Genomic DNA, 18,742 nt, shown 5'->3' with positions numbered 1-18,742 from the left:
TCTGAGAAGGACAAGATTAAAATTTGCAGCTGCAGGCAGGAAATAAATGTTTAACATGCAGCCATCCACCAAAGGGAGGTTTAGTTACTTCACCGTCATTATAAGGCACATTTGCTTCTTTCAGTGGAATCTCCCTTCTATTCCCTGCCATAGTTTCAGCAAAATACTGGATCTTCTGCAAGACCCCCAAGAATTGGTTACAGTTGCTAACTGAAATTCACATCCGCTCTCACTATCAGGTGAGCAGCAGAGCCTGCGTCCACCCAAAGGTATATGAAGGCGAACATGTTAGCCAGACTGGAATAGGATTTTTGAAGAGGATAGCTTTGAGGGTAGGTTGTTCTCAGTTAGGATGTGCAAAAAATTCCATCAGCTTAAAAACAAAATCCAAAAAACTAATATGTTAATTTTTAATGAATAAAATGTAACTATCAGGAAGATGGATGCTCGTGTTCGGTGAGCGCACCCTTTCCCTGTAGGCAATTTTCCTGGGATACTAAATTATCAGAGCGTTGCCTGGTGATCAGGGCATCACAGCAAGTGCAACCAGTCGGGTGGACCTAATGCCCACTGATGTGGGGTGGATGCATTTCAGCTCCTCTCGAGGGACACAGTTGTCCTAGGTCAGTAGATCCCACTCCTGGGGTAGGGCACTCCCTATTCTGGACAATTTGGAGACATCCTACTGGCATAAAAACCTCTGAATCTGACATTTCTTTCTCATTTTTATAAAACAAGGTTTTCAAACCTTTTGCTTCTGTTTATTACAGAAAATTCAGACAAGCAAAATATGCAAAATAAAAAATACTCCTCTAGAGACAACCGTTAACCTCCTGATGACACTTCCAGACTCTTCTATATTCAGCAGTTTACTTTGAGCACAGTAGCCCTCACACTCTCCCTCTAATCTCCACCCGGGGGTAGGTCTTAGCTCTGGGTGAGGAACTGGAGACAAGGCATTGGAGCAAGCAGAGAACACAGTTCAGCACCTTCTCAGGGGTGGAATTCAGTTGTGCTAAATGTGACGGCAGCAGTTTGAGCAGGCAGCTGTGTGCTCCACAAGGACAGAGGCAGATGCTCTGGGAGTTTGCTTAGCCCACGTTCTCTCCAAATTTCCCCATGAACTACCCTACTCAGGGAAGCGGAACTGGTCAGTTGAGAGCAAGGCAATAATTACTGCTGATATTTATGGACCGTTTATCCCACATCAATCCCTGTGTGAATATTTCTTGAGTGCCTACTTTGTCCCAAGCACTTTTCCACACTGGAGATGTAGAGATAAATAAAACCAAACCCTGCTCTCATGCAACTTCCATTCTCAGGTGGAGGCAAACAATTTTTCAAACAAATAAAATACATAGCATATTAAAGGGTGATAAGTGGTGAAAAATGGAAAGGGGGGCAGGCTGGAGGAGAGTAGGATTTTAAATACAATGGCCAGGAAGACTTCTTGGAAAAGATGATATTTGAATAAGCACGAGAAGGAGGTCAGGGAGTGAGCCACGTGGAAATCTGGGGGGACAAGCATTCTAGGCAGAAGAAATATCAAGTGCTAAGGCCCTGAGCAGCCAGAAAGGCTGGACTAGAGTGTGGGAATCATGAGGAGAACAGAGGAGACAGGAGATGAGGTGGGAGCTTAATGAGTGGAGGGAGGACCAGCTTGAGTCGGGCCTTGTTTATAGGTCACAGTAAGGACTTGAACTTTTACGGTAAAGTGAAATGGGAAGTCACTGGGTGTGGACAAAGAAGAGTGTCGTATTCTGATTTCCTTTTAACAAGATCACTGGTTTCCGGTTGAGAGCAGACGGTTGGGGGCCCAGGGTGGATATTCTGGGGAAAAGGCGGTAGTGTCTTGGACTGAGCTGTAGTCATGGAAATTGAGAGAAGTGGGTCGCAAGCTTCGGATCTGTTTTAAAGATAGAACTGTCAGGATTTGCTGACAGATTGGAAGTGGGGTTCCAAGAAAGAGGGAGTCAAGGCTGACAGAGCAACCGGAAAGACAAAGTTGCCATTTCCTGTCACAAGGAAAACCATGGGAGAAGTAGGTTATGGGAGGAAGATCCAGTGTTCAGTTTGGATATGTTAAGTTTGAAGTGCCTATTAGATATAAAACTGTCCTACAGGAATATACTTGAGAATTGCCAGCATGTAAGATGGAAGGAGATCACCTAGAGAGAAAGCAAGCAGAGAAGAAAAATGGTCTACACAATATCCTTGGGTCATGTCTCTATTTAGAGATCTAGGAGATGAAGAAAAAGCAGGATATGAAACTAAGCATGAGAAGCCAGTGAGGTAGATGGAAAACTAGGAGTTTCCTGGAGTCAAGGAGGAGGGAATAAACTGTGTCAAATACCGCAGACAGCCAAGGGAGACCAGTGGACTTTGGCACTGTGGAAATTGTTAATGGCTTTAACAACAGCAGTGTTGGTAGAATGTTGGGCGGATGAAAGCTTGATGGGAGTGGTTTCAAGATAGTATTGGAGAAGAGGAATTGGAATCAGAATAGATAATTCTTTCTGCAAGTTTTTCTCTAAAGGGAAAGAGATAAATGGGGTAGTAGCCAGAGGTGGGTGCGAGAGTCAAGAGAGGGTCTTTTTAGTTTTATTTTTTCATGGTGGAATAAATCAGTTTGTTTGTTAGATGTTGAGCATCATCCACTAGAGAAATGATGATACAGGAAAGAGAGAGGAACTCAGTTTGTTTGTTAGACGATGAGCTTCATCCACTAGAGAAATGATGATACAGGAAAGAGAGAGAACATGCACAGTGTGGTGTCCTTGTGTAGAAGAGAGGGGAGCGGGCCTAATGCAGGAGTGGAGAGGTCCACAGAAGGACATCATGGCTCCAGGAGGGGAGGCAGAGTACACGGGCACCAATGCTGGTTATTGAGTTGAGGTGGTGGGTGGAGTGTATGGACATTCTCTTCTAATCGCTTTTGGATTCACACTGAAATATGAAGCAAGTCATCAGCTGAGAGTGAGGATGGAAGGCATTGTGGGAGGTTTAATGAAAGATAGGCACTTTGAGGAGAGAGAAAAAATGAGTGGATCAAAACAATGTATTCTTGCTCTAAGTGCTTTGCATTAATTAATTCATTAATTCTTACAACAGCCCTATGCAGTAAGAACTAGTCTGCTCATTTATAAATAAGGAAACAGGCTGATGAAATAGATATGCCCAGCAAAGCAAGACCTCATAAGAGGTAGGCTTCACCAGCCAAGAGTGACAGCAAGGAGTACGTGGTTAATAGACCTGCCTCATATCCTGAAGACCTTCAAGGGTTGGTTCTTGTGTATCCTTAGGATTTGCCGTATTTTTCTTAACTCAATGACTGAGGCTCCATTCCACATAATAAAAGAGTCTAGTTAGCCCACTATTATAATTAAAATCTGAAAATGGACCCAGATCTTCCTCTCTGTGGGTCAAAGGGTACGGCAGGAGGCCAGAGTTCCATTTACATCTAACAGGTCAGTTCTGAGCCCTCCTGCCTCTTGGTTTGAATTCAGTTAGACTTCCCACAAACTTGCATACTTCTGGTTCTAGCTCAAGAACCATTTTATTACTTAGGGTCACTGCACAAAAGCATCACAGGAGAATGACAAATATGGTCTTTCAAAGACTTGACCCTTTCTTAAGGAATAAAAGAGGCTATTTTAATAAAATTAAAGAGAATTGAGATAGTTAACATTTTAGTCCTTCAGGTCATCATCTTTGTATGAACCACCCCTCTGACTCTAATTTGAGCAGAGGTTACTGTGTATAACTCAACTTACCAATTAATAAAAATATTTTCTTTACTGTTACTATTTATTACTTTTCTTTTATCCCAGAGTTACAATGTTACCTTGATGTGTGAATATAAATGGTGACAACGACTGATTGTGTTGACATTCGTCTAGTTTCAAGTACTTTCATCAAAAATATGTGTAACCGTGCATATCTGCCAAGTATTAATTAAAATAATTTTTCTACCATCTTTCCCATTTCAAGTAGCAATTATGACTTTAGCATATGTCTTTATCAAAAAAGAAAATATCTACTTTTCTGATTTTGAAGGAATACGACACGAAGGAGTATTTTATGGCTTAAGGGAGCCTGACTGAAATCTAACACTCAGAGTACCTATTCAGACGCCAGTTTTGAGAGATTAACCCAAATCAATCTGAATTCAGTTTGGAAAAGCGTTTTCTGGCTCACTTTGGTCTAGAGATACAGAATCAGAAGCTATGCAAACTTGACCTGATGTGACTTTGGAGAAGAATTTCTTTCACATAGAACTGAAAATCCACATCCTTTCTCTTCATTGCCATCTACTTTCATGATTCGCAGCTAAACTGGAAGGAAATAAAATTTTGGAGTTTTAGCTGACCCCATGTAGATCCATCTGCTCTGCAAGAACACATTTTTTTAAAAAATTATAGGAGCCCCATTCACTGTTTAAAAAAAAAGACAGCACTCATGCCAGTTGTTCAGTATAGTGATGGGAAGACACAAGCAAAGAACAGTTTCATTTAATGGAAGTCATTATTGTACCAGTATTTTATTGTATGACGTTTATCATCAACAGAGAGATGGATTATGCACCAACCATTAAAACAGTCAACTACTTTGCTTTGGGATTTTAGCTAATGGGAGCCATGGCCCCCCTTTTTTTTCACTTATCCATACAACAAATATTTATTGAATGCCAACTACATGTCAAGAGTAGTAACTAGATGAACTGGTAACTGAGGATACAAAATTAGAGAGGGTGCACACTTGGAGGGTGTATAGCACACTCAGACAGAAATATGCCTCATTAAGGGAAAATACTATGAGAAAAAATGCTTATCTGGTGACTCAATCTAAGCACTAGAACATTGATTACCTTTGCAATTTTGGGATAGGTTGAATTGATTCAGATAGCTATCTATGATAATACTTGAGAGATTATTTGTAATTGTAAAGTTAATCAAAAGATTGGGAATGCCTAAATTCACATTGATGAACAAGAACAATAGTTTACCATTGAGTTAATTTAAATATAGCTAAATGACAGATTGATGAAGAGGAATAGAGTAAGTAAAAATGCTATATCATGGTGTTTGGGGATTAACTTCCAATCCAACCTTACTACAGATTAGTGAATTATTTCTCTTCAGCTCTGGATTCTTTTCTTCCTCACTCAAATTCTACTGATTGCTATTCCTGTTGCAGCCTGGTCTGGCTGCGGCTTTGTATCCAGGCACTTGTTGCCAATTTCAGAGAATTCTGGTTTTTGTTTTGCAAGCGTACAGGTTCAGATATTATGCAACAGGGTTCCTGTCAATTTTATTTCTCAGGATATTTGCTTTGTTAAGTAAGCTTGACAAAATGCTTGCCAATATATATTCATTAGCTGGGAATAGTTTCTCAATTTGCATATTGCTGATGCCTTCTATCTGTTTCTATTCTGAATGTTCCCGAAGCCTCTGTAGGAAAAATAACATATGGGTTGCACTGGAATGGGAAAAGAATTCTCCCATTGCACAGAAATTACAGGTCCACAATTCTTCTTTCATCTCTTAACCTTTAGACACCATTCTGTTTGGGCATCACCAAAATTCTGGGAGCTCGTGTTCTCACAGGGATTATGTATTTATAATGCAGGTATGCACAAAATGCTGTGAGATTAAGGAGGGGGTAATTAATTGCTCTAGGGGTTGAGGGTCCATGGAAGGCTTCACAGAGGAGCTAAATCTTGAGAAAAGACTAAGTGTTTGCCAGGAAAAGAAGTGTAGAAGGACTTTCAGATAAAGAGGAAAGACATTGAGGGGGTAAACTTTCATTACAGTTAATTCAGTAATTATTTTTAAGAAATTGTAATCTAGTTTACTCTGGTTCTACTACCAAAGATGAAGGGCAATCCTGGAAAATGATGAAATTGAGCTGCAACTTAACTTTGTTTTTTTTTTTTGGTCGGCACCTGAGCTAACAATTCTTGCCAATCTTCTTTTTTTGTATTCTTCTTTTTCTCCCCAAAGCCCCCCAAAACATAGTTGTGTATTCTAGTTGTGAGTGCCTCTGATTGTGTTATATGGGATGCCACCTCTGCATAGCTTAATGAGTGGTGAGATGTCTGTGCCCAGGACCTGAACTGGTGAAACCCTGGGCCGCCAAAGTGCAGTACGTGAACTTAACCACTTGGCCACGGGGCGGCCCCTCAATTTAACTTTATGCATCTATTTCATTTCACAAAGACCAGCTTTCCTGAAAAGCTATTAAACTCCTTTCCACATCAAACTGCATCAGCCCTACATCCTCATTCACTCAGGACACGTGCTTTAGCTTTCCAACGCAACAATTCTCTATTTCAAAGGGTCCAAGATAAAACCTTAATAACTGATCACAGCTGATACAATACTCTTTCCAGGAAGGATAATATTTTAACAGGTTGATCTTAAATGCAAAAAAGGTTTAATGACTCTTTATTTGTGGAATTTCAATCATTTTGGTAGATTGGTGGGGATATATTTTAGTACAGTGACTTTAATGTCTATGTCACAGCATAGAGAGAACTGTGTGAAATATTATCCCCTCTTTGAGTAATCAGACATTAATGTTGTTTTTTAGCCACAGTAATCTTTGTTCCATTTGCCCTTTATAATCAAGATTATACTTTTCCCAGTCTATGAGGAACTGATTTCACTGGAAGCTGGAATATCTTTTTCAGTCTTAATTTGTTTTAAAACTAGGGAGAGGGATGGCAATTAAAAAAAAAAATGCAGAGAAATATTTTTACTCATTTAGCTGAACAAGATTGTGTTAAAAGAGGTTTTTTCTTTTGTAATCAGGCTTTAAAAAATGGTAATTTACCTAACTTTTCTCATTTCTGTGAAAAGCTTTCCATCACTGTTCTGGTTTCCTTCCTAGTAAGTGAAAATGTAATGAAAATTCATTAATTAAATTTTCTAATAAGATTCTGTAGCTATTGGCCCTATATTCTAGGGAAACCATAAGTCCCTAATTACAGTTTATCAATTGCAATTAAGTCTTTCAACTATTCCCTTGATGTAGTCGGGAAAAGGAAAAAGAGTTGCTAATAAATTTTAGAAAAGATTGAAAGCTCTTTCTGTGGCTGTCAAGGGCCCGCTATAGGCTTATGGGAGAAAATCTTAACCCATGTTCGGGAAGTCTTTGTCACAGAGGAGCCCCTATTTCCCTGAGACAGTCAGTCTCAGGACTTGGGTTCCTTGTGTAGAGACACTTGTTGCTGCTGGGAGTTGGGTTGGTCTGAGGCACGATGGCTGTGACTGCTTTTGTTGACTTTGGGTCTACAGTGTAGAGGCTCTGGCTGAGCATTTGCATTCTCAACGGTCCCAGTTTCAGTTACCCAGAGTTAAGCACCTGGGTGAGGCAGAGAGTGGGTGGAAGACGGTCGCTATAACCCACAGAAGCAGGACAAAGATGAGATGTGGTCTTCAGTGTGAAGGACTGAGACGGAGTGCAGGCGGTCAAAGGGATAATCCAGCAAAGCTCCTTGGAGCCGTGCTGTGAGCCTGGACAGCAGTCAGGGTTTTTCAGCTGTGGCCTTTCTGGTGTGACTGCTGTTTCTTGCTTATGAGGTCCAGTGGATGTCAAGAGCCCTCTGTTTAACTTCTTCTTATCTGGTCCCTTCAGTTTCAGTATCTGCGAACTGGAACACTGTTTTGGTTTTTGTATCTGAAAGGATTCTAAGTGCCTCACTCCTGGTATCTTGCCTCTTCCTCATGTGATGCCTGAGGGTTAGACAGCATTCTGGTTATCTATAGCTGTGTAACAGCAAACCACACAAAACTGAGATGCCTAAAACTCTCACAACACTTTCTTTTTTCCTCACAAATCTATGACTTGGTAGGGACCAGTGGGAACAGCTACTGTCTTCTCCATAGTGTTAGCTGAGGCTGTTTGAGTGGGGAGCGGGAAGACCTACCTTCAAGATTTCTTGCTCACCTGGCTGTTGCCAAGGAGCTCAGCCAGGCCTATGGGCCCAGTGATTTGATTCTTGCCACGGACTGCTTGGGCTTCCTCAAAACGTGATGGCTGAATTTCAAGGGAACAAGGCAGAAGCTGAGCGATCTTTTCTAATCTAGCCTTGGAAGCCACTCAGTGTCACTCGTTGCATTCAATTTATGGAAACAGTCACAAGTTTGGCCAAATTTGAGGAGACAGTGACATGGAATCCTCTCTGTTAGGAGAGTGGCTAGGTCCCAGAAAGAGCTATTATTATGGCCATCTTTGGAAAATGTAATCTTCCACTGATAGGGACCCTGTTCATAAGGTACCTGGTGCTTTGTATTCTCTCTAAGTCCTACCAGGCTTCAGGCTCCTGCTTCCTTCATGGAGCCTTCTGAATATACTGAAGCTCTCACCAAACTTTCCTTCTGTGCCACTGTCTACCGAAAACTTGACAGCTGGATCACTTTTTTAAAATTAATTTTAAATTCGCTTGTAGACTAGTTTTCTCATCTGTAAAATTAAGCAATGTGGAATAATCTCACAGGCCCCTTGAGCACTAAGATTCTCTCTCTCTCTGCATCTTTCTTGGTATTAAGGAGATTATATAGACAATAGGTATTATGCACTATGCAACAACTGGCTTGTACTCTTCAAAATGTCAGTGTCATGAAAGACAAAAGAAGGCAGAACCATTCCATATGAAAGGAGGCTAAAGAGATATGACAACTGAATGCAATGCATGATCCCAGATGAAATCCTGGATATAGGAAAAATGCTATAAAGAACACTGTTGGCATGATTGGAAAATTCAAATACTATATATAAACAACAGGCATTAAGCAAATATGCATCAAATTTACATAAGTTTAATGTGAATATATTTGAATTTCAATACTTACAGTGGCATGATTGACGTTACAGCAATCATAAAAATCAACACTTGTTTATATTCCAAATAAATCAATCCCCACCAATCAGCAACGAGGCCTATCAAGATAGGCATATAAATGGAAAATGTTTAACCAAATATTCTCCTTCAAATAGTGAGGACCTTTAGTGCTCCAGTGGCAGTTAAGCTCAGGGTTTCCTTGCCTTCATCTGACTTCCTTGCCAACCATGAGAGCCTGCCACCCCTGCGGGCAGTATAGACATGAAGAGAGAGCACTCAGCTTCTGCTTTAGCACTGATTGCCCACATCGCAGCCTGCACCATCCTTGCTGACTCCCTTTGGACTCAAGACTTTGCCCAAGTCTTGTCTGTTCCATTAGGTTCTATTCCTTTGTCTCCCTGGTTCTAAAGTTGAACAGGTCCCTTTCTCCTAACTGAAAGTCCTCTCCTTCACTCTAGAGAGGAGGTCTGTTGAATTCCACGTGATGGGGAAGCCTTATGAGTTGTAGATCTTCGTTGTCCTGTTTCTGTAAGTGTCAGCATCAGGTTCAAAGAAGAAGAATTCAAACAGTCTCCCACCCGCTCCAGCCTCCCAGATAGCAATTCAAATCTTTAACCTGTGTCTGTCATAAATATTAAAAGTTTTACATATTAAGGGAATCTTACTTATTTCATGACTAGAGCAACCCTTGTATTCACCTTTCTGTCTTCCACAACTGTCTTGCTCATCACTGGCTCCCAGACTGATTTCACATCCTGCTGCCTCCCAGGCTTTTTCTGTCCTGTCCTCTTTTTCCCTCCCTCCTCTCTTTCCCAGCCCTTTATTATGAAGCTCAATTTGGTTTCCTTCCTACATTTCCCCGCTCCCCCTCCTGTCATTTGGGCTGTTTTCCCATCCGTTTCGGATTCTGTCTGGCATTTGTAAGTACAGGAACTGTTCTGGGAGCGATAAATGGAGAGAGAGGAAGGGGGAAAGAACTAGCAAACACTAGACTCTTTTTCTGAATGGGAGGAGAGAAGGAGACTGGAGACATATGTTAATCTTTTTTTTTTCCAACTCCATCAAAATAGCTAATTAAAAACCACCACATAAAAGGCATGAATGAATGTTTCCACCATAATCAAGGTGCAGAAAAGATCATATTCACTTTTTTTTCTTCATCAAGTCAAATCTGATTTGGAGCTCACCTTTTCAAGAACAATGAGATGCCCAATATCAATCATGTTTCTGTGGCTTCCTCCCCTTGCCATCTACTTCTCTTTACGTTATACCAGGATCCTGAGATTTCATCATTCAGAAAAAATGAGAGAGAAGAGTTAGCCATTGATGATGGATTCCACTGACATTCTCTCTGTCCAGGCTGCTGTGAGGTTTGGGGGGCAACCATGTGGCTCTTCTGGCCACATCCACTGAACCCTGTCCCTCCATGCTACATCCATGGCCCCAGGGGCCCTCACTGTTGCTTCAGAGACCACGTCACTTAGCATCCAGCCTCCGGGAGTGTTCCCTTGGCCTCTTCTATGCCCAGTCTTGTTTCTGGAGCACTGGAAACAAAAGGGCCACATTTTCATGCCACTCGCAGAATCCACAAACCAGGTGTTGCACATGCCTTCAGAGGTCAGTCCCTTAATGTAAATGAGTAACCTCAGTACAAGCCAATAGGGAGTTATGGGGACCGTGCTGAACTGAATAGCGAATATTCTATCTAAGTACGCATCCAATGCTATCAGCTTTTATTTTTCAAGAGGAACTGGAATTCAAGATTTTCACATGAAATCTCTTGTTTTAAAGTTGCTGCCAACTAGCTAAAAAATTGTAAGTATGTGGGGGTCAAATCTAACATGTTCATGACCAATACGAGCCTCTCGCCTTCACTGGCAGTTTGCAAACTCTGAGCCCCAGAACAAGTTCCCCTTTTTGGAAATGGGCCCCTTCCTACTTGTGATTAAAACCATGCCTGCCATTACTTTCCCATCTTGGCAAATCCAGATTGATTGTTTCAACTGGCTTAGGCTAGACTTGGACTAAGGGAAAAAGCCTGTCTTAGAGTTGCCTTCTGTGGAAGGGCCGTTACTCTTTGTTTCAGCTGTTAACTGAGAACAATCTCTCCCACATCCCTCACACCCCCCCGGGGTGTAGCGAACTCAGACATCAAAAACCCCAAACTCAGGTGCCTTTATTCTATATGTTTTATTGTAAAGTAGAAAATAAATGTGATTTAAAAACACATGTGTAGTGTTTATGGAATGATAATTAGTCAACACTTAAGTAACCTGTCCAGAAAACAAAATGTACTCCAGAAGTCTCCTGTGTCCTAGCCTGATCTCCTCCCCATTCTCCTCCAGAATAGTAACCATGATTATGAATCTTGTGATAATTATTCCTTTGCTTCTCTTAATAGGTTTGTTACCTAAATATGTACTCTGAAATATATTGCATAGTTGAATTTACTTTGAACTTGGCATATCTCAGATTAGAATGCATGCATCCTCCTGTGATCCGCCTCTTTGGTCAACATTATGTTTAAGGGATTTATCCATGTTATTGAATATAATCGCAAATTATTTCTTCTGCTGTGTGTCATAACTTATTTCTCCATTCTACTGCTGATGCACATTTGGGTTGCTTCCAGCATTTTGCTGCTATTAACAATGCTGCGTAAAAATTATTGTACATTCTCTCCTGGGGTACATGTGCAAGTCTTTTTAGGGAATGCTGTAGAGTGAGATTACTGGCTTGTGGGATGGGTGCATGTTCTATTTTGCCATTTACGGTTTTCCAAAAGCGGTTTTGCCAAAGTGGTTGTTTTCTCCAAAGTGTTTTCTATGGTTATTGTGCCAATTTACATCCCATTGGCAGTGTATAAAACTCTTGTTGCTGCGCATAAATTATTAGGCCATATGTTGACATTGTCTAACTGAAATTTTATTTTTACAGTGAATCCAGCTAATATAAAGGGCAAGACACCAGCAAAGTTTTCACCAATACACTCTATTATAGGTGGTCTTACACAGGAGAAGTCAGATTTTGGAGTTTTCAAGAATCCAATTTCTCCTTATTTTGATCTTAAATGATCCCAGTGTGCTAAAAATACTCCAGAGATTCTTAGAGTATATAGATCCCTCTTCAATATTAAGAAAATAAAGAGAAAAGTTTTTTGTCATGATGGATTGGAAGGTAAATTTTTCCTTTTTGGTGATAAAGCTATTCATTCTAATTCCCTCTTGATATTATAAACTTTGATCACAAATTGTGCAATTCCACTCTTACCTCATGAACAACTCTCTCTTAATGATGTAGGAAATTTTTATGTTATTCTATTAGTTTTGATTGACAACTTAGTCTTAATGTTATGAAAAGTCATACAAAATGCAAAATAAGTGGATCTCTTCTAAATCTCAAAAGATTTAATTTTTCACATATTTGCATGTAAAGTGAGGAATGCAAAGTCTTTAAAACATGTATTAAATCTACATTTTTGATCTTCTTCCAGGTATGCAACCCAATTACTGAAAATCAATTCTCCTTAATCAGAAAACAGAGTTAATTCCTGACACTGGCCTTGCCATGATGTGATATTTGTAGAGAATTAAAATATCATGATAACACAAATCATTCTGACTTGTGGGATTTCTAACAAAAAGATTAAAACTGCATTCTGCAGCCACGCAAATTAGCATAGACCTCTTCTACAGCCTCAGACACAGGAACAAAACAGGAGCAGTTCTCAATAAAACTAAACTGTTGAAAATAGGAAGGCAGAACTCAAAACAGTAAATAGGAGCCTTCAATTCTTTGTTTCCGTAAGCTGCTGAAGCTGAGCCCCCTGGTGCATCACTGCAAGTACTGCTATGTACAGAGATGGCCATTGGAAGTCCAAATGGCTGATTGTTTTCAGATTCACATAAAAAGATTGAGGTCTTATAAGGGTCTTTGTCATCTTGGTACATGTGATATCATTCTTTCTATTTGCTAGGAAGACATGAATGGAACTGTATCAAGAAGGATTATACACTGTGCAGAGATAAACCAAGGAAAAAGAACTCACAGCCCATACTCTTAAAAGTTTATATCAATGAGGATACATGAGTTCAAAATATGTTATATGCCTTAGAAAGATGCAAATGTACTTTACTAATTGGTCACATATACGTACTAGCTAAGGGCTAATAGAGTTACTTAGGAAGCCAAAAAAATATATTTAATTATATGTTTCTGCTCTGCCTATACCATTAAGAAAGAAAAAATGTTCTACTTACAGTTGTTCCAGCACCATTTGTTGAAGAGACTATCTTTGCTCTATTGTATTGCCTGTGCTCCTTTCTCAAAGATCAGTTGACTATATTTATGAGAGTTCATTTCTGGGCTCTCCATTCTGTTCCATTGATCTGTTTGTCTGTACTTTCACCAGTACCACATGGTCTTGATTACTGTAACTTCACAGTAAGTCTTGAGGTCAAGACCAATACCCATAAAATAACTTGCTGGAATTTTGATTGGGATTGCATTGAATCTTTAAATCAAGTTGGGAAGAAATGACATCTTGACAATATTGAGTCTTCTTATCCACGAGCATGAAACATCTCTTCATTTATTTAGTTCTTCTTTGATTCGTTTATCAGAGTTTTGTGATTCTCATACAGATCATGTACATATTTTGTTTGGACTCTCATAAATATAGTCAACTAAAAACAACCTGATTAAAAAATGGGCCAAAGACCTTAATATATACCTCACCAAGATATACAGATGGAAAATAAGCATATGAAAAAATTCTTCACACCATGTGCCATCAGGAAAATGCAAATTAAAACAACAATGAAATACCACTGCATACCTATTAGAGTGGCCAAAATCCAGAACACTGACAACAGTAGGTGCTGATGAGGATGTGGAGCAATAGGAATTCTCATACATTGCTGATGGGGATGCAAAATGGTACAGCCACTTTGGAAGACAGTTTGGTGATTTGCTACAAAAGTAAACATACTCATACCATATGATCCTGCAATCTCAATACTTGGTATTTACTCAAAGGAGTTGAAAATTAATATTCACACAAAAACCTTCACCAGCTCTTTATAGCATCTTTATTCACAATTGCCAAAATTTGCTAGCAACCAACATGCCCTTCAGTAGGTGAATAAACTGTGGCACATCCCAACAATGGAATATTATTCAGTGCTAAAAAGAAATGAGCTATCAAGCCATGAGAAGACATGGAGGAATTTTGGATGCATATTACTAAGTGAAAGAAGCCAATTTGAAGAGGCTACATGTATGATTCCAGCTGTATGACATTTTGGAAAAGGCAAAACTATGGAGACAATAAAAAATCAGTGGTTGCCAGGGGTAAGGGATGGGGGGAGAGAAAAATAGGCAGAGCATAGAGAATTTTTAGGGCAGTGAAAATACTCTGTATGAGATTATAATGAAGGATACATGTTATTATACATTTGTCCAAACCCATAGAATGTACAATACCAAGAGTGAACCCTAAGGTAAACTATGGACTTTGGGTGATTATGAAGTGTCAATGTAGGTTCATACTTGGTAAAAAATGTACCCTTCTGGTGAGTAATGTTGATAATGGGGGAGGCGATGGATGTGCAGGGGCAAGGAGTATACGGGAAATCTCTGCACCTCTTCCTTAATTTTGTTATAAACCTAAAACTGATCTAATAAAATAAAGTCTTTAGAAAAATAACAACAGTACCAAATGCAAGAAAGGATCCTAGGAAACTGGATCTCTCATACATTGCTGGTGAGAACATAAGATGGTACAGCTAGACTGGAAGGCAGCTTGACAACGTCTTAAAAAATTAAACATATATTTATTATACAACTCAGCAACTGCACTCCTAACCATTTACCCCAGAGAAATGAAAATGGACATCCACACAAAAACTTTTATACAAATGTTCAGAACAGCTTTATTTTTAATAGCCAAATCTGGAAACAACCAAAATGTCCTTCAATAGGTGAATGATTTAAACAAGCTGTATTACATCCATACCTTGGAATACTATTCAGCAATAAAAAAGAATAAAGTATTGGTACATGAAACAATTTGGATGGATCTCTAGAATTAAAAAAAGTGAGAAAAAAAGCCAATCTCAAAAGATCACACACTGTGTGAATACATTTATATAACCTTCTCAAAGTAGCAAAATTAGACAGAAACAGATTAGTGGTTGCCAGGAGTAAGGGATGGTAGAGGGGAAGGAAGTGGGTGTGCCTGTAAGAGGATAGTATGAGAAAGTTCTCTATGGAGATACAAAAGTTCTGAATCATTGTTTGTGTGGTGCTTATAAAAATCTACACTTATGATAAAACGTCATAGAAATATCCATACACATTGTACCAATGTCAATTTCCTGGTTTCAATATTGTACTTTAGTTATTTAAGCTGTTTAAAGAAAACTGTATGAAGGGTACATGGGGCCTCCCAGTACTATTTTTGCAACTTCCTGTAATTATTTAAAAATAAGACTGTCTTCTTGGAGCAACCCAACAGTCAAAGGTGATAAATAACTAAGAACTTCAAGAGATCCCAGTATGCTAGCCCTTTATTGGATCAAACTGAAAACTCTTTTCTACCAATGGACAATGACATTTATTTTAAATCATTTAATGAAAGATACAAATTTTATTTCCCCCTATCCACAGTGCAAACTTTCAATTTTTAATTAGTATAACCCCTAAAACTTCTATTTCTAGTGAACCTCTCACCTCACCCCCCTTTTTTTCTCCCCCAGCCAATTACTCAGTGAAATGATGTTATTTGCTTACCAGTTTGAGTCCCGTTCTCTGGCGTAAATCAACTTGGGTTCACTATGTTGACCTCTGTAATGGTCATCACATTTCCTTTATCACCACAAAAGATTTGAAGCATCTGATGGTCCTCATGCCCTATCTGAACAAATGGGGACCTACAGTTCCAGGTGCTAAACTGAGTACAGGGTTGGGGGAGGATGGTTTCTGGGTGACAGAGAGTGCAGCCAAGGAAGAGCATAAGGACAGTGTCCAAGGGAAAAGCCATAAAATTTAAGGCCACTTTGGAAGCAAAAAAGTGAAGCCAAGAGGGCTGCAGACAAGTAGAAACCAAAGAAAGGTGTGGCTAAGAAAGGAAATGGGAGCCATCTGAGCAGAGCATAAGGTTTAGGATGGTTGGTGGAGACAGAGCCTCGAGGAACTCCCTGAGGCGATGGATGGAGAGGAGACTATTAACAGGGCCAAGCCAATGGAGATGCTTGCAACAATGATGATAATCATCGTCACCATTTATGGAGCATTTATTTTATGTCAGGCATTGTGATAGGTTCTTTTTTAATCTCACAATAATTTTATGAAGTAGGTACGTGTTATCTCCATTTCTAAATTTGAAAATCTCAGTTGAATAACTTGTCCAAGACCTCGCATCTGGGAAGTGGTGGAGCAGATTTTCAAAGTCAGTTTGGTCTGCTTTCAAAGCCAATGTTCTTATGCACTACACTCAACCCCACTACCTCCTCTCAGATGTACACCTATTTGCTATCATTTATCTCTATAACTATGTCCATGTTTGTTTATCTAGATCTGTATCATCTAGAGCTAAATGTATATTTAATACAAAATACTGGAAAATAAGTTAAAAATCAGTACCACATGAAATATAAATAGGAGAATAAGACTGAAGGAAACTTATACAGGTCACAATGTCCAGCACATTTGCAAAAATTCAGGGCTTCAAATGTGGCATTTTTGCTGCTTGGTGTCAAAGCAAAAAGGGAGACATGGTCACTTTCAAAGTGCACATTGTCTATTTGGGGTAAAAAGCTGAGAAGAGTTCATTTTGGAAGGCTTCATAGAGAAAGCGAATTTGTGCAGTGTCTTTAAGGAAAGGAGGAGGCAGTGTGGTGGAAAGAATATGTTCTTCCTCAGTGATTCTCAACCAGAGGCAACTGCTGCTCCAGGACGTTTAACAGAAACTTTCAAATCGCACCCCTGATGATTGTAGATCAGTCTCTTGGGTTATGTGGCCCTCTGTTGAGAATTCCGCTACGGCGTACTGTGCTACTAATGTGAGTGTACTATGGGAGTGTACAGGCAAGAGTCTCTCTGTGTGTTGGAAGGAAAGGGAAAACAACACTGCTGCTAGATAAAGGGAGTGCCATGTCATTTATTCATTCATGTCTTCTAAAAACATTCAACATATACTATGTGCAAAGGCAAATGAGGTAGAAAAATGAAACGTGTATTGTGTCTGAGAATGGATGAGAATTAGGTACTTCTGCATGCCACACATTGGGTTAAGAGCTTTACTTATCTTATTTCATTTAATCTCCACCACAACTTTGTGAAGTAGGAGTAATGCCCATCTCTCAGGTCAGGACACTTGAGCTCAGAGAGAGAAAGTAACTTACTCAAGGTAACACAACTACAAAGTGCCAGGATAGAACGAAACTCATGTGCTTTCTGTATCTAGCCCAGCCTATTTCTACTTTCTATTTTGAGGGCCATTCCTTCTTGAACAAGTCTAAGGGGCACCATTCCCATTGAATTATGTGTAAATGGTACCCCTGGAGCATAACTGGGGAAGGAAATCAAAATGGTTTTGATGAAACACACTGTCTCAAGAGGTTTATAGCCTAATTGTAGAATGAAGACCAGTGTGTGTACATTCCTAAAAACAATATAAAAAACCAAAAGAAGAGAACAGAGCTTGGAGGGATTAATTCTGCTGGGATTGGGGGCTTGGAATCTGGAAAGGTTTGGAAGAAGAGGCATTTGAGCTGAGCTGAGAGGGATGGATAAGATTATGACAGATGTTACTGCATGGTAGAGACATTTTCCTGGAGAGATAGTCGTATATTTTATAAGACCTTTCCAGGGACTTGAGATTAGTACAATTTTCTTGGAAAAGCTTAGACTCACAACGTGGAGGAGTGAATTGAGTGTAAGGGACAGAAATGGACAGATTGGAACTCCAATCATACACCTTCATTGATATCTCTCCAACTCTGTATCCAGCCTCATTGTCTCAATGGACACAGAGAAGAATCCAGAATTGCTTAGCAGAGTGACGCTGATATATAAAATCTCATCTACTGTTCCAGTAACTTAAGACCTCAAAACATAAAGAGGGAATTCTGAAGGAGTGGGCAGTAGAATTGGGTCTCTGGACCTAACACTCCTCTTTCATCCTTCCTGCTCCACCTCCACACACTCCATCTCTGAAACATCAGACCTTTCTTTCTCAATATCTTGGCAGTGCCAATTCAGGGAAAACAAAGGAGTTTGTTTTGCAGGTCTAAGAATCCAACTTGGTGAGAATGACGGCCCACTTGACTCATAGATAAGACATCTCTCAGATTCTTCCCGGGCTCCTCTCAGACATTTCTACTCCATACCTCTTAGATGCATTGACTAGAGATGCATGGTTTGGATTTGGGGGCAGCAATCTGCACACATACCACACAGAGATGGTGGAAGAGAAATGAGAGTGATCTCCACTGCGGCTAGGCCTAGGGATTTGGGGAAATGGAGAAATGTGTTCTATAGAGCTGATTGCTATTTCAGAAGAGACTGAAACTGTGTCCAGAAATTTGTTCCATAAATCTTAGTGCTGTTTAGGGAGAGACTTATGCTATCCTAAAGTCCTGAACTCTGCTCCCGCTCTGCCTATAGGGATGATGATGAGTTGCTGCCCCAGTCCCTCCCCTTCCCCCTGACTATGACATGCTGCCCCACTCCACTAGGAGGACAGGTCCAGCTATGTGTGGAGAACTCAATCAACAAGGAGATACCTTTTCTGAAAGTTCTGACTTCAGTTGAAAATCTCAGTGGGAACAGAAGGACTCTTGGATGGGAAGAGAAGGGTGAGCTCAGAGGGCACTATCATAGGCTAGGATGCCT

The 18,742-nt window shown here is 40.0% G+C and overlaps 1 long non-coding RNA gene across 3 annotated transcripts in view; it reads right to left on the bottom strand.

The window, feature by feature from the left end:
- Positions 1 to 18,742, bottom strand: part of LOC139077327 (uncharacterized) — a 91,526-nt gene that overhangs the window by 24,154 nt on the left and 48,630 nt on the right. For 2 of the 3 annotated variants that reach the window (XR_011529729.1, XR_011529732.1), the window contains exon 3: positions 10,033 to 10,123. This is a non-coding gene — a long non-coding RNA (uncharacterized lncRNA). Of the gene's footprint in view, positions 1 to 6,430; positions 7,737 to 10,032; positions 10,124 to 18,742 lie in introns of those variants that run through there. The other variant, XR_011529731.1, reaches the window with a different exon arrangement.

This window comes from Equus przewalskii, chromosome 1, assembly GCF_037783145.1.
Source record: "Equus przewalskii isolate Varuska chromosome 1, EquPr2, whole genome shotgun sequence".
Lineage (NCBI taxonomy): Eukaryota > Metazoa > Chordata > Mammalia > Perissodactyla > Equidae > Equus > Equus przewalskii.
The sequence above is the reverse complement of the archived record's forward strand: the minus strand, read 5'-3'. Positions and strand labels throughout refer to the sequence as shown.